The sequence below is a fragment of the Pseudophryne corroboree genome, chromosome 1 (assembly GCF_028390025.1).
Source record: "Pseudophryne corroboree isolate aPseCor3 chromosome 1, aPseCor3.hap2, whole genome shotgun sequence".
Lineage (NCBI taxonomy): Eukaryota > Metazoa > Chordata > Amphibia > Anura > Myobatrachidae > Pseudophryne > Pseudophryne corroboree.
The window spans coordinates 559,249,847-559,269,982 of record NC_086444.1 but is presented as its reverse complement, the minus strand read 5'-3'; positions in this window follow the sequence as shown (position 1 = coordinate 559,269,982).

Here is a 20,136-nt window from a genome sequence, read left to right as displayed (position 1 = left end):
TAAATGCAAAGCAGGCAATGATGTTGTAGTAAACAGTGATAGTATCAACAGTGCCCACCCTTATTACACTATTAATTATTGCCTATCCCTTCTTTTCTAGCAGTATTTCACCAATGCCGAAACCCCTACAAGCTCCAACATGGAACATTATAGCAGATTGTAGCTACAGATATTTTCTTTCAGTCATAATTGAGTAGATAAATGATATATTGTGTGACATTTAACAAACACGTTTACATGACCACATACCTTTCTGATAGGGCACAAGAAAACTGTAGTACAGATTTAGCCATGCTCATTTTGCTGCAATGCGGCATGCTGCGCTGGACCGAGACTATTCACAGACGGCTACTGCTCCATTAATTTCATTAGGAATTAATGGAGCAATCACCAGCTGCAAATAGCCGCAGCCCGACACGCCGTGCAGTATGCCACATCGCAGCAAAAATGAGCATGGCTATATCTGTAAGTATGGATAGCAAATGTTCATCAGGGATCCTCGATAGGCTCTCCTATGTCCTAGATATAAGCATACATACAGAATATATATATATATATATATATATATTTTTATTTATTTTATTTTTTATTTTTTTCCAGTGGAGAGGTGACACGCCAACTTCATATTTATATATTCATACTCCATGAAGAAAAACTATTGTTAGTACTATGGTGCACTTATCCGTCATGTGAATTTAAACTTAATTTTCAATAGTAATATATAAAATATAGGTACTGTACATTAACTTTGGTAGCAAAATATTTAGAACAAAGAAAAAGCATACATGGAGAAAACGAGGGATAATTAAAATAGTCAGAGATTAGCACTTGTCCAGGTGATAGCTGATCACCATATAGATAAATCAGTAAAATAAATAACTGATATGATATCCCTTGTTACATAGTCTTATTTTGTAGTTTTCTATCAGTGACTCTTATGTGGTATACCCATAACTAGTATATCTTTCTCTTATAGATAGTGCATATGTTCATATGATATAAATAAATGGCAAGAATACACTCAAATCCGTAAGCAGCCCCAGTGCTAGACACCCAGGAAGACTATGACCATGAGATTTCCAGCCAACAGTGAAAATCAAAATCTTATTTTTGTTTTTATTGATCTGTGACAGTTAAAATGGAATTTCCTAATAATCCCCATCAAAAAGACCAACTCGCACACATATGACGGCCTAACTAGAGAAATACAATGGGCTGAAGTAAGCAGGACTTAACCTCGACTTAACCTCACTGTACTGCAAATAACAATATCCTGTGAGTAGCTGACTGGTAAAAGGGAGTCTTGGTTACTTCCACCTATAACAAAGTGGTGAATTAGGATTTTGGTGATCATTTATTAAAAGTAAGTTTATTTTAAAACTGAGTTCTTCTATTTTGGCTTTCTTCTGTCTTCTGGTACAGTAGCCTCCCCTGTATACTATACTGCAGGGTTGGGGAACCTTTGGCCCTCCAGCTGTTGTTGATCTACATATCCCAGCATGCCCTGCAACAGTTTAGCATGGCCAAATTAGCAAAACCTTTGCAGGGCATGCTGGTATGTGTAGTTCAACAACAGCTGGAGGGCCAAAGGTTCCCCACTCCTGCTATACTGGGACAACTGGTTTGACAAAGGTTTCAGTCCAGGATTGCCAATCTCCATGTTTATGGTCTGCTTCTTATAGTGGAAAGCGATTTCTTTATCTACTTGCCTATTGTACTGTATGGTGTATTTACTTGTTTTGCAGTGTGCTTAAATATGCTTCTTTGCCATACCCAGTAAAGGTACAGGATTTGATCTGGGAGTATATTTTTCAAAAGTGATTTTGTCAAAAAGGTGATTTCGGGATAGTCCGAATTTTTTTTACAATTTTTATATGTACTGTAGAAAGAATGGGACTTTCTGAGGTAAAGTAAAGCACAGTGTTTTATAATATGTTTATTTCTGTGACTAATATGTTTAATTCAGTGAAAAAATGTTCTTTGCTAAATACACAATTGATTTTCTTGGTTTTGTACATCTGTAAAAAAAAATTCAAACCTCATTTTGTAGAGTGAAATTATTTAACGAGATAAATGTGATGGAGAGAACATAATGGCACAGATTTATCAAGCCTTGGAGCGTGATAAATAGCACGGTGATAAAGTACCAGCCAATCAGCTGTTAACTGTCATTTTGCAAACACAGCCTGTGACATGACAGTGAGGAGCTGATTGGCTGGTACTTTATCTCCATTCTATTTATCACTCTCCAAGGCTTGATAAATGGGGGCCATTGTGTCAAATATGTCGTGCTGGGAGAAATGTGTACAGTAATATCCACTTTGTAAATGGATTCAAATTTTGTACTAGGCTTGAGTTAGCAGAGATTGGGGCTTATCCCACACTTTATTGGGCTTGATATATGAGTCTAAACTGAGCAGTATTTTATTTAAGTGTTTAATGAAAGATGTTGTTCTAAAGTGAATGGGGGTTGGACTGTGATGTAATGCTTCTGACCATCTAGGCTCACCAGTGTAAACCCAATAACCTTTGAAAATCAGTTATTGTATAGCGATAATGGGCAAAATGTATGTTAGTTCCGAGCACATTAATTTATAACCAGTATACTATTTCCACAGTGGCCAAAAAAACACTAGGGTATTATGCCTAATAATGGCCAAAATGTTGTATACAGATATACAGTTGTCCTCAGGAGATGCTCCCCCTGTAGCATCGCAGTGAGCAAAATGTAAACCTAACAATTGCTGAGATAAGGACAATTGCTGTGTGTGTCTTAAGGGGGGTACTCACGGGAGAGATGTGTGCTGAGCGATCTTAACACAGACCGCTCAGCACACATCTCTCACCCCGCTCAGCACAGCGCGATGTGCTGAGCGAGGGGGAAAGCCGACGGGGGGCCGCTCACTTCACACAACGGTGAAGTGAGCGACCCGCTAGATTGAGCCTGCATGCAGGCTCAATCTAGCATCGGCGATAGCGATGCGCGGGGCCGCGCATCGCTATCGCTGGAGGGCATACACACGGCAGATCCATGCTTAAAATCTAAGCAATCTAGCAAGATTGCTTAGATTTTAAGCACGGATCTCTCCGTGTGTACCCCCCTTTAGGTTCTACAGTTATGGATAGACACGCAGTCTCTACTTGCAAGTGTGGAATGCATCTCCATTTGATGGCCAGGCAGTAGGTAGACTACACAGAGCTAAATCTGATGACAAAATATAATGCAGAGCCACATCATATGATCTGCTGCAATTCACAGCATGTTCTAGTGAAAAATGTACAAAACACATAGTGGTCTGGTTAGGGGAATTTTAAGAGAGGAGGGGACCGGCGTGCAGCCTCCGCCGCGGCCCCCTCCTCTCCGGCAGCTAGTAGAGTCTGGCAGAATGCGAGAATGTACTGCGCAGGTTTCCATGAACATGGCGTCCGCACCTTGTTCCTGGGGACATCTTCAGTGCGCATGCGCAAATCACTCAGAAATGACTGCGACGGCCATTTTCAAAGTGATTTGTGCCCACACTGCAGGGCCACCACCACGGGACTCCAGAGGGGTAAGTATACTATATGGGTACAGACAGTGTGTTTGGTGTGGGCCCACCTGGACCTAGGGCCCATGTGCACCGTACACACTGCACCCATTATAGAAACGTCTATGGGTATGATGTCTTTTACATGGAACTGAAAACATTATGTTGTGTAGTACACAAAGCAGACTTTGGTCTTGTGTTTAGTTAATGAATAGTAATAAAATCAAACCTCTAATCTGGGGAGTAGTGTACAAAGCAGATCAAAATTTGATGTTTTATATACAACTATCACCTGAATCTGGAGACTATTTACACAATGGGCGGTATTCAATTCTTTTCACCCCCTTCCACACCCGTTCTGTTTCTGCTGATCGGAGTGGTATAATAATTTTAGCTCACTACTGCCGGGGAAGCGAGGGTGCCCAACAGTTTATGCAGCTAAACCTGATTACTATGGGCACAATATGCGCAATAACGGGGATCACTTTAGAAAGGAAATCGGGTGTGATATATCATTTGAATACCGCCCTTTGAATCTAGACTTGGTAGCTACTAGTATACACTGTACCAGTACACAATTCACATTTGGCTAGTATACAGTGCAGACCCCACTCTGATACTAGCATACATTTTGGTGGGTACTTTACAAAGAGCCCCAAATCTAGCACTAAGTACACAAAGCAAATTCTAAACTAGTAGTCAATTTTTCTCAACCGACACACTGTACTACTGCTGCTGAAAAGTAGCTCAATGAATGGCAGAGATTCTATCAGCTTGTGTTACCAAGTTTCACAGTGATTCATTTATGCTCTATACAAAATACTAGGAAACACCACCTGTCAGGACAGAAATTGATGGGTTGTTGAGCAATCCATATAAAGTCAGCCCATATCTTATGATATGCCCATTAAATTAGCTAATTAGTTCATGGGTGGATTCTAAAGCAGAATTTGAAATACTTATGTTCAGAAGATTCAGTGGATGAACTGAATAGCAATACTCTTTACGCCTAGTCATATCCCTACACTCAGTGGTGGTCAAATGTGCACACATACTGTATAATATATTATGCAATAGTAAGTAGAGATATACTGATATAAATCGCATGTGCCTATTGTGTATTTAGCTTGCAGTAAGCACAAAGAAAAAAAAATCCTGACAACAGCACACTGAATGTAGACCAGTCTATAAAACGTATTTACATAGCATGTTGTCAGGTGGCATCTACATCAAATGACTTTGCCTATGCTGTCAATCTCTCTTTAAATGAATCTCATTCTGCATGGTGATTATATAAAGGAAATCACTAATCCAGACAATGTCTCCACCAAGTGCATGGTACTGTCCTCCACATGGCTTCCAACGCAAAATTCCATTTAAAAGGGGGGCCAAAGGCTGTTACTGTATTGCACAACACACATATCACATCCTAGTCCTGAAGTGTTCATTTCTTTTAATATCAAATATACACCTTTGATGCAACATATACAAGAGTATGTGGGTACAACTATTGCCACATTGCTACAAATGTACAGACATGTGAAAAGCAAAAGTGGGCCTGAACTAATTACAATTGACTTTTGTTACTTGATGGTCGAGTGATGAAAGAAAAAGAGAATGGACAGCTTAACTACTGACCTAACAGGTCAAAGGTCAGCTCCAAGTATTACTTACATTTCATATGGGCATAACAATGTTGGTATGTAAATCTGGGGATCTACATCCAAGACACTGAATGAATTAAATACTTTTAGGCAATTTTAGCAGCTGCAGTGTGACCCCTTAGATACCAAATACTACAAAGTCTCAAAAGGTGAACATCGTAGCTTAGCTTTCCAACTTAATACAAGATTAGAGTGACCTCAATAAAATATATGTTCTATTACTGGGCATGAGGTTTCCCATGAGGGGCAGAAAAGTTTAATATCCTTTATGGTGAATGAATGATGCGAATCAATGGGCGCTACTAGGGTGTTTTAAATTATTGTTTAGGGAGGACTGATGAGTATGGGATGCAGACATTATTTTCACACAAGCCTTGTTTCTTTTCCTGAACAGCTAGTTTCCCATTTACACTAATGCTGTCTATAAAGCCTAAGCCAATTCAAAAATGTTCTCGTTGCTGTGTAGAGTGTTATACTTTTTCTTATAATCACCCATGTATTTTCAAAAATGAAATATTGCTACAGATGTCACAGGTTATTATTTTTCTATTTACACAAATGTTATCAGATTATCTGTTACATAGGCTGATTGCAGCCCCACTGAATTCAATCAGCTGCAGTGCTAGGCAGGGACTGCATGCTCATAGCTAGTCAAGGAAAAGGCTACTAGGGGTCAGTTTTCTGCTCTGCACTGTTCTCAGCTACTCAGTGGAGTAGAGGAAATGAGTGCACTATGGGGGTAATGCAGATCTGATTGCTGGGCTGTGGTTTTTGCTGTCCTGCGATCCGATACTTGCCGCCTACAGGGGGAGTGTATTTTTGCTGTGCAAGTGTGCGTTCCTTCCTATGTGTTAGCAGAGCTGCTAAAAATCAGTTTGTGCAGTCACTGCGCAGCCCTGCTGATCGGGGCTAGAGCTGACGTCAGACACCCTTCTCTCAAAACGGTTGGACACGCCTGCATTTTTCCGGGCACTCCCATCGGTCAGTTGCCACCCACAAATGGCCTCTTCCTGTCAATCACCTTGGGAACGCCCGTGCGAATGGCTCCTTTGCACCATCCCATCAATGACTGGCGATGCCCATTGTAGCTGTCCGACGTGCCTGCGCATTGCGTTGCATACACATGAGCAGTCTGGATCTGATCGCCCACTGTGTGAATACGCACAGCAGCGATCAGATCTGAATTACCCCCTTAGTTGGGACAATCATTGCAGGGGGTTGGGGTTGTTGGGGGTGGGGGGAAATACAGCCGTTTTCACTCTATAAAAAGATTAGAATTTTGCAACAGGTGTGAGCTAGAGGAGATTGAGTTTCATTCCACACCTTTAATGGTTCTATAAAGGAGGCGAAACTGAGAAGTATTTTTAACATTTTTATTGCAAGATGTTGTTCTAAAGTGAATGGAGGTCAGACTTTTATGTGACTTAAACTGCACTGGGCTGCCCATCAAAGTGTTTGTTAAAGAGATCCCCAATGTGGTGCCATATTGGAGGATCTTGGCTTGCCTCCAGGTGATAAATAAATAAAAAATAACCGCGCTGTATCTGGGATTTTGGTGCTTTAGCTGCTCTGTATTTTTAAATAGATTGTGAATAATGTAACAAAGCGCTTGAAACTATGTATAATAAGTGTGTGGTGTTTGTAACCATTTGTATATAAAAGGATAGTGCAATACCTGAAAAAGAAGGGAGTTAGTAAATGTTTACAGCCCTTTCTATAAATGTGCTGGGGTCTCCAGATGTAAATGAAGAGGTTCCATATATGCCGTTTGAGGGAGGTTCGTATAAGGAGAGTCCCGGTATCCTAACTTTCACTATACTACCAACCTTATCAAGGTGGTGACGTCCGTCTTCCTCCGGCTGGTTCCCCCACTCTGTCTTGCTGCTCTCTCCGGCCGCTACTCACTTGCGCCGTGCGGCGCTGGATGACTGATTACTGTCCCGGTCTGTGAAGCGGCTTGAAAAGAAACCAGCAGCGTGCTGGTAAAGCAAAGTGGAGTGAATAAAAGTCTATTTGGAGTCCGTGAAAACAGCGGCCGGAGAGAGCAGCAACATGGAGCGGGGGAACCAGCCGGAGGAACCTCTCCATTTACATCTGGAGACCGCAGCACATTTATAAAAAGGGCTGTAAGCATTTACTAACTCCCTTCTTTTTCGGGTATTGCACTATCCTTTTATATACAAATGGTTACAAACACCACACACCTATTATACATAGTTTCAATCGCTTTGTTACATTATTCACATTGCTTCCAGGTGAGCAATTTCAAAACACATAAATGTCTAAAATGTCAAAACACATAAATGTCAATTTCAAAACACATAAATGTCTAAAACAAAGTGGTGCTACATGCACCTATGATGTAAAGGGGGGAGGTAGCTAGGACTACACACCCTAATTTTAAACATATTTCGAGGTTCTACCATGCTAAGACTTTCAGAACCATGCAGGAAAAAGAAAAATGCAGGTGCACCCTCTAAGCATGAGAATACTGAAAGTCAAATAATTTTGATAAACTACACAATTAACATGCCATATAAGTAAGAGAATTATAGACAAGCATGTTAAATGTAAAGATTAGATGATCATCTCCAATCATCCTGATGTTCCAGTAACTACAGTTGCAAATATTATTAAGACATTTAAACCCCATGGGACTGTAGCCAACCTCCATAGACGCAGCAACAAAAGAAAACTCATATGTATATATATATATATATATATATATATATCTCAATCATCTAAGATTGGAAATAAACACAGTCCTTTCTACATAGTATTCTCCTTGGACAGCTGATCTGCCTCCCATTTCCTGAGCAGCCTCACACTGGGAGAAATGTATTAAACTTCCTGATGAGGAACAGGCAGAGAAGTTGTCTGAATCAATCATTCACTTTTTAGCTATCATTGTATATAATGTGTTGACAAATGATAGCTAGAAGCTAATTGGTTGCCATGAGCAACTACTCAACTTGTCCTCTTTACAAAGTTTGATACATCCTGCCGTTAGACTTCAATATCCATCACTATTTGCTTTATACCATGAATACTTTTATTATAATATTTTCATGTTTGTCCTAAAACTGTGTTTTTTTCTCTTTTATATACACAAATTATGGAAACTGCATGTATGAACATATTGTCTGTGGAAATCTCTATGCAACATTTCTAAAGGAAGGGGGACCCTTATCGGGTTATAGGGATGGACTAGTGGGAATACTAAGTACCACGTAGCTTGGTCAGATGGGGTCCCTTTTTCCCACAAAGCAAAATTACCCCTGAAATGGAAAAAATCCCTGGTCAGAAAGGAGTACCGCTTGAATAATAAAGAAGAAAGCTATCTTTCCCTCAATTAAGATGGCGGGGATGGCTTCCATTTAAATGATCCATCTACCTATTCCGTTATGGACTTTGACTAAGAGGATTTTGCGGAAGGTGTCTTTGTTTATCTCCAAAAGGATTATCTAAATGGAGCCGTTCAGGATCAAATACAGTGTGATGTTTACAATAGAAACTCGGGGGGTACAATAGAACGCATGGTTGTTTTCCGCCCGGCGCTGGAACCTCCGGTTTTGGAAGGTGGGGAAACATGGAGCGCGTCACTTCCGGCACGACTAGAACGCACACCGCGTCACTTCCGTCCCAGTGTGCTCGAAATGACGCGGATGAGTGTAGCCACATGTGTTAGATGTTTTAATTAGGTAAATGGGTATAAATATGGACTCATGACAAGTTCCTCTATTCAATACTTGAAAAAGGTCATAGGATAGTGACCGAAACGCGTTGTTTTTGGACAGAGGACGGATTGGACGAGGAGCAGTGATACCAGTGGAATGACTCACATGCTGAATTAAGCCTACTGCGGTGGTGCCGGGCTACTTTCAGCCTTGGACCATACTGCTTAAATATAAGCTAGCCCACCGCAGCTTTATCACATGGTGAGAGATCTTGTGTTTACTAATTGCACGGTCACTTTCACTAGCCTCTGCTGCCAAGTCACGGATCACACTTTATATGTATGTCAGATGTCAGTCATTTTTTAATTGGTTTTAATAAACAAATTTTTATCTATGGGAATAAACCATCTGGTCCATTTAAATCTGTGGATTCATATATCCCTATTCATTTTAGGGATGCATCTTTAAATTCTGAGCGCCAATGCACGCCACACATATTATTTTGTTGCGTATGAATTTCAGGGATTTCATGTGTTTTTCCCTTCATGTGTAGGAGCAAGGCTGCCTAGAATTTTTCATTGCGCATTTACTGTTGTTGTATACCTTTTTCTGTTTGACTATTGCATTTCTAAAACACCAGTACAAGACAGTTTGTTGCAAAGATGTTCGCATGTAGAGAAAAGAAAAGATCTTCATCCAAAATCTTTCTGAATGAGAATTCAGAGGATATTAATGTGGCAGATGAGGATCTCACTACAATACTCACTAAATTAGAAAAAATCATGCTTAAGGAAAATCGTTTGTGGTGGGAGGTCACAGCACTTGAGCATCATCTATCCCATCATCTTATTCCTAAGGGGCTATGGATTTTTAAAAAAAACTCCTTTTCTAATAGTACCGAATCATTTTGTAAAGAGTGGGGAAAAATCCTCTCACATTGCGGCTTGTCACTAGTAGAATTAATTATTAAAGAGAGAAAGGAAAATCTGGTAGAGGCCAATAGAGAAATTGAAATGTTGAAAACCTTTATTGATCCTTTCTGTGATTTGAAGGAGGTAAAGTTAAAAGAGAAACTGATCCTTACCAAATTAGAGAAGGAAACCAATGAATTGAAAATTAGGAAAAAGAAGAAGTTCTTTAGGGACCTAAAAGAAAAAGAGAACCCACAGGAAGATTCTATGAAAGGAGCAATGGACCCATCACCCACCGTGAGGGAGCCTACTCGAACTCCAACATGGCGTAAAAGAGGGAAAAAATTCAGCTATAAACAGGAGAGATTTGGGGAAGAGAGATTGGCTCATTCTCAAAAATTCTACACAGATAGGCACTCTAGGAAAGAAAAATGTCCCCATGAACCAACCTTCCAGGATGAGGGAGTAAATTTCAGCAGGAAACCTTGGGGGGAAAAAAGGTTGCAAGATAGGGGGGACGCCCATTGGGAGACATCTAATAAGTGGCATCAGGCACATAAAACCTATCAGGAAGAACCCAAACCCCAAAGGGAGATCTATCAGAGAAGAAATTTACCCTATGAAAGGGAAAGGGAATCAGAAAGGGAATGTGTATGGCAAACACCACGAAGGAATTCGGATTTTTTAGACCGGGGACTTTGGTCCCAGAGGAGAAAGAAATAGAATACAAACCCACTAGGCGTGGCAAGAGAGGAGGTGTCCCAAAAAAGAAAATGAAAAATATCATCCCTGCACCCAAGGAGAACTATCCTAAAGGGGGCAAAGAGAAAGGGGACGTAAGTATGTCTCCAGTCACACCCACCAGTAAGATATTTAATCTTAGCAGTTATGTCTTATCTGATGTTGAACAATCTGTTCTTATGAAGGGACTTAAGTTTGCCCCCTCAAGTGACCCCAACTCCTTTGAGATGTTTGTGGATTTACAAAAGTATATAAGAAAACTAAGCCTTAAAAAGTTCTTTCAGGGGAAAGATTCTAATAAGGACACCCCGGTGGGAGACAGAAATGGATTTAAAAAGAAATCTCATTTCTATCCCCAACACGTAAAAGGGGGTAGTATAGAGTGCTTTAATTCCATTGTCACTAAGGAACTTCGGCAAATTCCCAGATCTAAGAAAAGTAACTTCACGAAAAAGGAGAGAACGGCCTTATTAGCCTTGCAGAACAATAAAGATATTATTATCAAACCTGCTGACAAGGGGGGGGGGAGTGGTAATTATGAGTAGAGAAAACTATATGAAGGAAATCGATAGACAATTAGGGGATCAAGAGACCTACAGGAAACTTAAGGTAGACCCTTTTGTCAATATGGTTAAAAAGTTGGAAGATCTGACAAAGAGGGCTGTGGAAAGTGAAGCTATATCGATTGAAGAACGTGATTTCATCCATATAGATAATCCATCCACACCCACTATTTATGTCCTACCCAAGGTCCATAAGGACCAGAAGAATCCCCCTGGACGTCCAATTATCACAGGCACAAATAGCCTGTCGTCCAATTTGTCGGCAATGGTGGATTCATTCCTTCAACCTTTAGTTTTAAATACCCCTGCTTTTTTGAAAGACACTGGTGATGTTTTGAGGAAATTGGAGGGAGTATCTTGGAGTGAGGGGTGCACTATGGTGAGTGCAGACGCTAGTACTCTCTACACTATTACTGATTGGAGTGAGGGTCGGGAGGCGATTGAATATTTCCTACAGAAAAGTGAGTATAAAGAAGTGGTGAAAACCTTTATTTTAGAATCCATTGATTTTATTCTTAATAACAATTATTTTTATTTCAATGGTGTCTATTACCTCCAAATTAGGGGCACCGCCATGGGCACCAGGTTCGCTCCCAGTTATGCTAATCTGTATATGGCCTATTGGGAGATGCAAACTGTGGATGCCGCTAGAGCACTGAGAGCGAGCCTGGTGTCATGGTGGAGGTTTATAGACGATATATTTTTTATCTGGAGGGGGACAGACGAAAGTCTGCAACTTTTTTTAGAATCTCTTAATCAGAACCATTTTAATATCAAATTATCCTTCACCCAGAGTAAAAGAGAGCTGGTCTTTCTAGATTTAAAAATCTATATTGAAGATAACCACGTCTGCACACAGACACATCGTAAACCAACAGATTCCAATGCCTATATTAATATAGATAGCGAGCATCACCAGAAATGGTTGGAGAATATCCCAGTAGGCCAATATAAGCGTTTAAAAAGTAACTGTACAGACTCCAAAGTATTGGAAGTACAGATGAAGGAGATGGGGAACCGCTTCCGAGAAAAGGGATATACAGAATCCATATTAGAGAGAGCAGAGGCACAAGTGAGAAGTACAGATAGAAAAGACCTTTTAACAGAGAAGACAACCTCTGAACGCAGCGGAAATCCATATGAATGGGCTTTCATCACCCAATATGGTGCACACCATAGAAAAATTGAGAAGATCTTCAAACAGAATTGGAGGATCCTGCAGGACGATCCAATCATTGGGGATATTATCCCCAAAAAACCAATGTTTATCTATAAAAAAGCCAAAACCCTCAAAGATAGACTGGTGAAGAGTAGCCTTCCTGAGAATTCTCTGGCGAGAACATGTAACCAGGGTTTTCATAGATGTGGGGCATGTCTGATGTGCAGGACGACTACCAGAAAAGATATCCCTCGCAAAACTACAGAATTTACAGTGAATGGTAAGAAGTACAAAATTAGGGATTTCATAACCTGTCATTCGAGAAACATTATTTATTTGCTTGAATGCAGGTGTGGACAGATATATGTGGGAAAAACATCCAGACCCCTGAAAACTAGAATGGCGGAACATGTGTACAATATTCGCAAGGGTTTGGATAGTCACCCTTTCTCGGAACATTTTAACAAAATACATAAAAAATGCGAGGGTCATATTGTGAGATATCTGGGGATACAAGTAAAATCTAATTGGAAGAATAGGGATCTCGATAAACGACTTGCACAAAACGAGATGCGCTGGATATTTGATTTAAATTCCTTGAGACCGAATGGTCATAATGTTGATTTCGAATTAAAATGGTTTTTAGATTAATGATGTACTTTTATTATAATATTTTCATGTTTGTCCTAAAACTGTGTTTAATTCTCTTTTATATACACAAATTATGGAAACTGCATGTATGAACATATTGCCTGTGGAAATCTCTATGCAACATTTCTAAGGGAAGGGGGACCCTTATCGGGTTATAGGGATGGACTAGTGGGAATACTAAGTACCACGTAGCTTGGTCAGATGGGGTCCCTTTTTCCCACAAAGCAAAATTACCCCTGAAATGGAAAAAATCCCTGGTCAGAAAGGAGTACCGCTTGAATAATAAAGAAGATGTCACAACTGAGGGCCTGAGCTGACGGGAGGCAGCCTCAGTTGTAGGGGCTGAGATGTAACGGAACCTGGGAGGTTGTATCAGACCCCTAGACATGTAAGTAACATGTAGAATAACTGCCCGAAGGCGTGACCACGACAACCAGGATAAAAGTCAATGATGTTTATTATGACAAACTCCGTAACACAGCAGCAGTAAAGGAAACATAAAAGTCAACAGAGGATAAATACAATTCCTGGGTACTACAGGGTGGCAAGGGCCACAGGCACTGGTAGTGTGAGACAGTTCTAATAATCTTCTAGTTGGAAAGTCCTTACCAGGCCTGACTGTAGCAATGGAGAGAACCCAGGATCGTACCAGCTGGTGTTCCAGGAAAGGCTGGGCTGCTGAAGATAAAACGGCTGCTGTGGATACTGGCTGGAACCAGACTGTTGTTGGTACGGAGTGGATACTGTCTGGAACCAGTTAAATAATAAACGAACTTGAGAGCGATGAAATAATAATACCGGTGGAGAGTGGTAAACTGCAGAAAGGACACCGGCCCTTTAAGGGAAGCTGTACACTGCTGGAAGCTGGGCTGGAAGCAGGTGATTGACTTGAGAGCGATGAAATAATAATACCGGTGGAGAGTGGTAAACTGCAGAAAGGACACCGGCCCTTTAAGAGAAGTTGTACACTGCTGGAAGCTCGGCTGGAAGCAGGTGATTGCTGTAGCTGGAAACAGGTGAGTCCAGAATGGATCGGAGAGTCAGGCTACACCGCAGATGGAATGCTGGTGCGGGTCTCTATAGCAGAAGTCTGGAGACAGGAGCTGGAACCTGGAAGACAACCACAGGAGAGAGACAAACTGGAACTAGGTTAGACAACCAAAGCACTGACGCCTTCCTTGTTCAGGCACAGCTTACTTATACCTGCAGCAAGGAAGGGGTTGGCTAGGCAATTATGCAAATCAACAATACAGACAGCAGATTGGTGGAAATGATCAGATGACAAAAACCAAGATGGCTGCGCCCATGCAGACACTAGGAGGGAAGTTTGGTTTGTAATCCATGTGAGAATTGAAACAGTAATGGCGACGCCGGCCACAGGAGACAGGAGACGCCAGACTGACAAGCGCACATTTAACCACGCGGGCACAGCGGAGGCCGCGGCTGATGAAATCACCACTCTGACATTCTGCATGTGGAAACTCAGAAACAGCGGGATCCGGTCCTGGAATGCTGAGCCAGCCTTAGGAGGCATCTGAAGGGTAAGTAATGGCGTCCAGATACCCGGATCGTGACAGCACCCCCCCCTTTAGGAGTGGCCCCAGGACACTTCTTAGGCTTTAAAGGAAACTTTGCGTGGAAATTTCGGACCAAGGCAGGAGCATGGACGTCTGAGGCATTGGTCCAAGAGCGTTCTTCAGGACCATAGCCCTTCCAGTCAATGAGGTATTGTAACTGACCGTAACGGAAACGTGAGTCCAAAATCTTGGCCACCTCGTACTCGACTCCCCGTTGAGTCTGAACTTTGGGAGCTGGAGGAAGTGCGGAATGAAACCGATTCAGGATCAGCGGTTTCAACAAAGAAACATGAAATGTCCTGGGTATTTTCAAGAAGGATGGTAACTGTAACCTGTAGGCAACAGGATTGATGACTTGTTCAATCTTGAAGGGTCCGATGTAGCGAGGTGCAAATTTCATGCTGGGAACTCTCAACCTCAAATTCTTCGTGGACAACCACACACGATCACCCACCTTGAGAGCAGGAACCGCTCTACGCTTCCTATCGGCAAACTTTTTATACCTGAATGAGGCTTTAAGCAGGGCTGCGCGGACGTTCTTCCAGTTATTTGAAAACTGACGCAAGGTGACATCCACTGCTGGAACAGAAGTTGCGGGAAGCGGTTGGAATTCTGGGACTTTAGGGTGGAATCCATAATTAATGAAGAATGGTGTAGAAGAAGATGAGGAATGGTATTGATTGTTGTGGCTGAACTCGGCCCAAGGAAGGAGTTGAACCCAGTCATCTTGAGAGGAAGACACATATATACGGAGGAAGGCCTCCAAGTCCTGATTCACCCTCTCGGTTTGACCATTGGTCTGAGGATGGTAAGCCGTGGAAAACTTTAACTTGACTTGGAGGGCTTGACACAAACTTCGCCAAAATTTGGCTACAAATTGTACTCCACGATCCGAGATGATCTCTTCAGGAAGACCGTGAAGTCGGAAGATCTCTTGTATAAACACTTGAGCCAACTTGGAAGCTGACGGAAGACCGGTGAGAGGGATGAAATGTGCCATCTTGGTGAACCGGTCAACTACCACCCAGATGGTATTAAACTTGTTGCAGATAGGTAGATCGGAAACAAAGTCCATCGACAAATGGGTCCATGGTCGACGGGGAACAGATAATGGAACCAGTTGCCCCGCAGGCGACTGGCGGGAGACTTTGTGTTGGGCACACTTTGGGCAGGAGGCAATAAATTCCATAACGTCCTTCTTCAGAGTTGGCCACCAGTAGGACCTAGAAATAAATTCAAGGGTTTTCTGAATGCCTGTATGTCCAGCAAAACGGGAAGCATGGGCCCAATGCATGAGCTTCTTCCTTAGAACTGGCTTAACAAAACTTTTCCCTGGTGGAGGCGTAGAGTCCATCCCTACCGTGGAGAATGCCAACGGATTAATAATAGGATGCTTGTCTGCAGACTCGGACTCATTTTCTTGCTCCCATGAGCGGGAAAGGGCATCGGCCTTACGATTCTGAGAACCCGGACAGAACTGGAGTTTAAAGTCAAATCTGGAAAAGAAAAGTGCCCATCTGGCCTGACGAGGGTTGAGACATTGTGCGCCTTTGAGATATAAAAGATTTTTGTGGTCGGTAAGTATGGTGATTGAGTGGGAAGCTCCCTCCAACAGGTATCTCCACTCCTCCAGAGCGAGCTTGATGGCTAGCAACTCCTGATCGCCAATGGCATAGTTGCGCTCAGCTGGGGAGAACTTCCGGGAGAAGAAACTGCAAGGATGTAGATGTCCATCTTTGGCCCTCTGGGATAACACTGCTCCTACTCCAACGGAGGAGGCATCTACCTCTAAGATAAAAGGAGAGTCGGTGTCAGGCTGTTTCAGAACTGGTGCAGAGATGAACCGTTGCTTCAGAAGGTGAAAGGCCTGTGTAGCTTCCTCGGACCACTTGGACGGATTAGCACCTTTCTTGGTTAATGCAGTGATAGGCGCCACAATGGTGGAAAAGTCTCGTATAAATTTTCTATAATAATTGGCGAACCCTAAGAACCTCTGGACCCCTTTGAGGCTTAAGGGTATAGGCCAATTCTGGATTGCTTGGAGTTTCTCAGGATCCATCTCTAGTCCGGAACCGGACACAATGTAACCTAGAAACGGAATGGTTTTAACTTCAAACACACACTTCTCCAATTTACAATAGAGGTGATTGACACGGAGACGGGAAAGAACCTCTTTTACCCAGAAACGATGATCTTCGAGATTATTAGCAAAGATGAGGATGTCGTCTAGATAAACCACGACATGGCGGTACAAGATGTCCCTGAAGATCTCATTCACGAAGTGCTGGAAGACTGCTGGAGCGTTGCTCAATCCGAAGGGCATGACGAGGTACTCATAATGTCCGTCACGGGTGTTAAAGGCGGTCTTCCACTCGTCACCCTCACGGATTCGGATGAGATTGTAGGCACCCCTCAAGTCCAGCTTTGTGAAAATGGTTGCACCACTAACTCTATCAAAGAGCTCAGTAATCAGGGGTAAAGGGTATCGGTTCTTGACGGTAATGTCGTTCAGACCCCTGTAGTCGATGCACGGACGCAGACCACCGTCTTTCTTCTTAACGAAGAAGAAGCCTGCGCCGGCTGGAGAAGAAGATGGTCGGATGAAACCCTTCGCCAGGTTCTCTTTGATGTACTCTTCCATGGAGTGTGTCTCGGGCAGAGACAACGGATAAGTTCGGCCTCGCGGTGGAACCTTCCCTGGAATGAGGTCGATTGGGCAGTCCCATTCTCTATGAGGAGGAAGGATATCAGCAGAGGCTTTACTGAACACATCCGTGAAGTCTTGATATGGAGGAGGCGGAACATCAGTTGACCTGGGGAAGGAAGAACAAACAGGAAGAACTTTGGCTAAACAAGTCTCAGCACAGGAGGGACCCCATGCCAGTATTTGTGTAGTCGTCCAGTCAATTGATGGGTTGTGGAGACGGAGCCATGGAAGGCCTAAAACCACTGGATGTGTGGCTCTTGGAATCACTAAAAAAGAAATATACTCAGAATGAAGAACTCCCACTCTCAGACGAACTGGAAGAGTCCTTAAGGAAATGACTGCGTCAAAAATCTTGCTGCCATCCACGGCAGTCAAAGAGATGGACGAGGACAGTCTCTCGGTGGGTAGGGACCACCGTTTAACATAAGCTTCGGTTATGAAATTCCCAGCTGCTCCGGAATCAAGGAGGGCAATGACGTTCCTGTAACGTTGAGCAATTTGGAGCGACACTGGGAGGTTACAGTCATGAGGAGATGGAGAGGAGATCATCACTCCTAGCCGGCCCTCTCCTTGGCGAGCTAGGATCTGGAGTCCCGGACGTTTGGGACAGGCATTGATAGTGTGCGACGGAGCTGCACAGTAGAGACAGAGAGACTCAGAGAGACGTTTTCGGCGCTCAGCAGGAGATAGACGGGAACGACTAATTTGCATAGGCTCATCCTTGGATGGAGATGGTTGACGAGAAGGAGGAGCAGAAGATTTAGGAGTAGATGATCTTCCTCGCTCGGTTGCTCTCTCTCTAAAACGTAGATCAACCTTCGTGCAAAGAGAAATTAGCTCATCCAACTTAGAGGGCAAGTCTCTGGTAGCTAACTCATCCTTGATGCGTTCTGATAAGCCATGCCAGAATGCAGCATACAGGGCCTCGTCGTTCCATGCCAGTTCGGATGCCAGGATTTTAAACTGTATAAGATACTGTCCCCCAGTACGTGTTCCCTGGCGTAAACGAAGAATCTCAGATGAAGCAGATGTTATCCGGCCTGGCTCGTCGAAGATGCGCCTGAATGTAGCTACAAAGTCAGTATAGGAGGATAGCAGGGGATCAGACTTCTCCCATAAAGGTGATGCCCAGTCAAGGGCTGAGCCACTGAGAAGGGAGATGATATAGGCAATTTTGGTACGGTCACTGAAGAAATTGCCAGGTAGAAGCTCAAAGTGGATTTCACATTGATTGAGAAATCCCCTGCAGAACCTTGGAGATCCATCAAATTTTGCTGGCGTTGGAAGATGAAGATGTGGACTGGAAATGGGTAAGGTGGGTGGGGTTACAGCTGGTGTCACTGTAGTGGACCCACCGGACGTGCCAGGTCCACGGAGGGTCGTTTGAATCCCATCCAGCCGTGTGGAGAGATCCTGGAGACAGCGGATGATGTGGCCCTGTGCAGCCTCCTGATGTTCAAGTCGGGCTGCCAGTTCTTGCATCGGCCTGGCCGCTTGATCCTGGTCTCCGGCTGGATTCATTAGGTCAGTGCTTACTGTCACAACTGAGGGCCTGAGCTGACGGGAGGCAGCCTCAGTTGTAGGGGCTGAGATGTAACGGAACCTGGGAGGTTGTATCAGACCCCTAGACATGTAAGTAACATGTAGAATAACTGCCCGAAGGCGTGACCACGACAACCAGGATAAAAGTCAATGATGTTTATTATGACAAACTCCGTAACACAGCAGCAGTAAAGGAAACATAAAAGTCAACAGAGGATAAATACAATTCCTGGGTACTACAGGGTGGCAAGGGCCACAGGCACTGGTAGTGTGAGACAGTTCTAATAATCTTCTAGTTGGAAAGTCCTTACCAGGCCTGACTGTAGCAATGGAGAGAACCCAGGATCGTACCAGCTGGTGTTCCAGGAAAGGCTGGGCTGCTGAAGATAAAACGGCTGCTGTGGATACTGGCTGGAACCAGACTGTTGTTGGTACGGAGTGGATACTGTCTGGAACCAGTTAAATAATAAACGAACTTGAGAGCGATGAAATAATAATACCGGTGGAGAGTGGTAAACTGCAGAAAGGACACCGGCCCTTTAAGGGAAGCTGTACACTGCTGGAAGCTGGGCTGGAAGCAGGTGATTGACTTGAGAGCGATGAAATAATAATACCGGTGGAGAGTGGTAAACTGCAGAAAGGACACCGGCCCTTTAAGAGAAGTTGTACACTGCTGGAAGCTCGGCTGGAAGCAGGTGATTGCTGTAGCTGGAAACAGGTGAGTCCAGAATGGATCGGAGAGTCAGGCTACACCGCAGATGGAATGCTGGTGCGGGTCTCTATAGCAGAAGTCTGGAGACAGGAGCTGGAACCTGGAAGACAACCACAGGAGAGAGACAAACTGGAACTAGGTTAGACAACCAAAGCACTGACGCCTTCCTTGTTCAGGCACAGCTTACTTATACCTGCAGCAAGGAAGGGGTTGGCTAGGCAATTATGCAAATCAACAATACAGACAGCAGATTGGTGGAAATGATCAGATGATAAAAACCAAGATGGCTGCGCCCATGCAGACACTAGGAGGGAAGTTTGGTTTGTAATCCATGTGAGAATTGAAACAGTAATGGCGACGCCGGCCACAGGAGACAGGAGACGCCAGACTGACAAGCGCACATTTAACCACGCGGGCACAGCGGAGGCCGCGGCTGATGAAATCACCACTCTGACATTCTGCATGTGGAAACTCAGAAACAGCGGGATCCGGTCCTGGAATGCTGAGCCAGCCTTAGGAGGCATCTGAAGGGTAAGTAATGGCGTCCAGATACCCGGATCGTGACAGAAGAAAGCTATCTTTCCCTCAATTAAGATGGCGGGGATGGCTTCCGTTGAAATGGTCCATCTACCTATTCCGTTATGGACTTTGACTAAGAGGATTTTGCGGAAGGTGTCTTTGTTTATCTCCAAAAGGATTATCTAA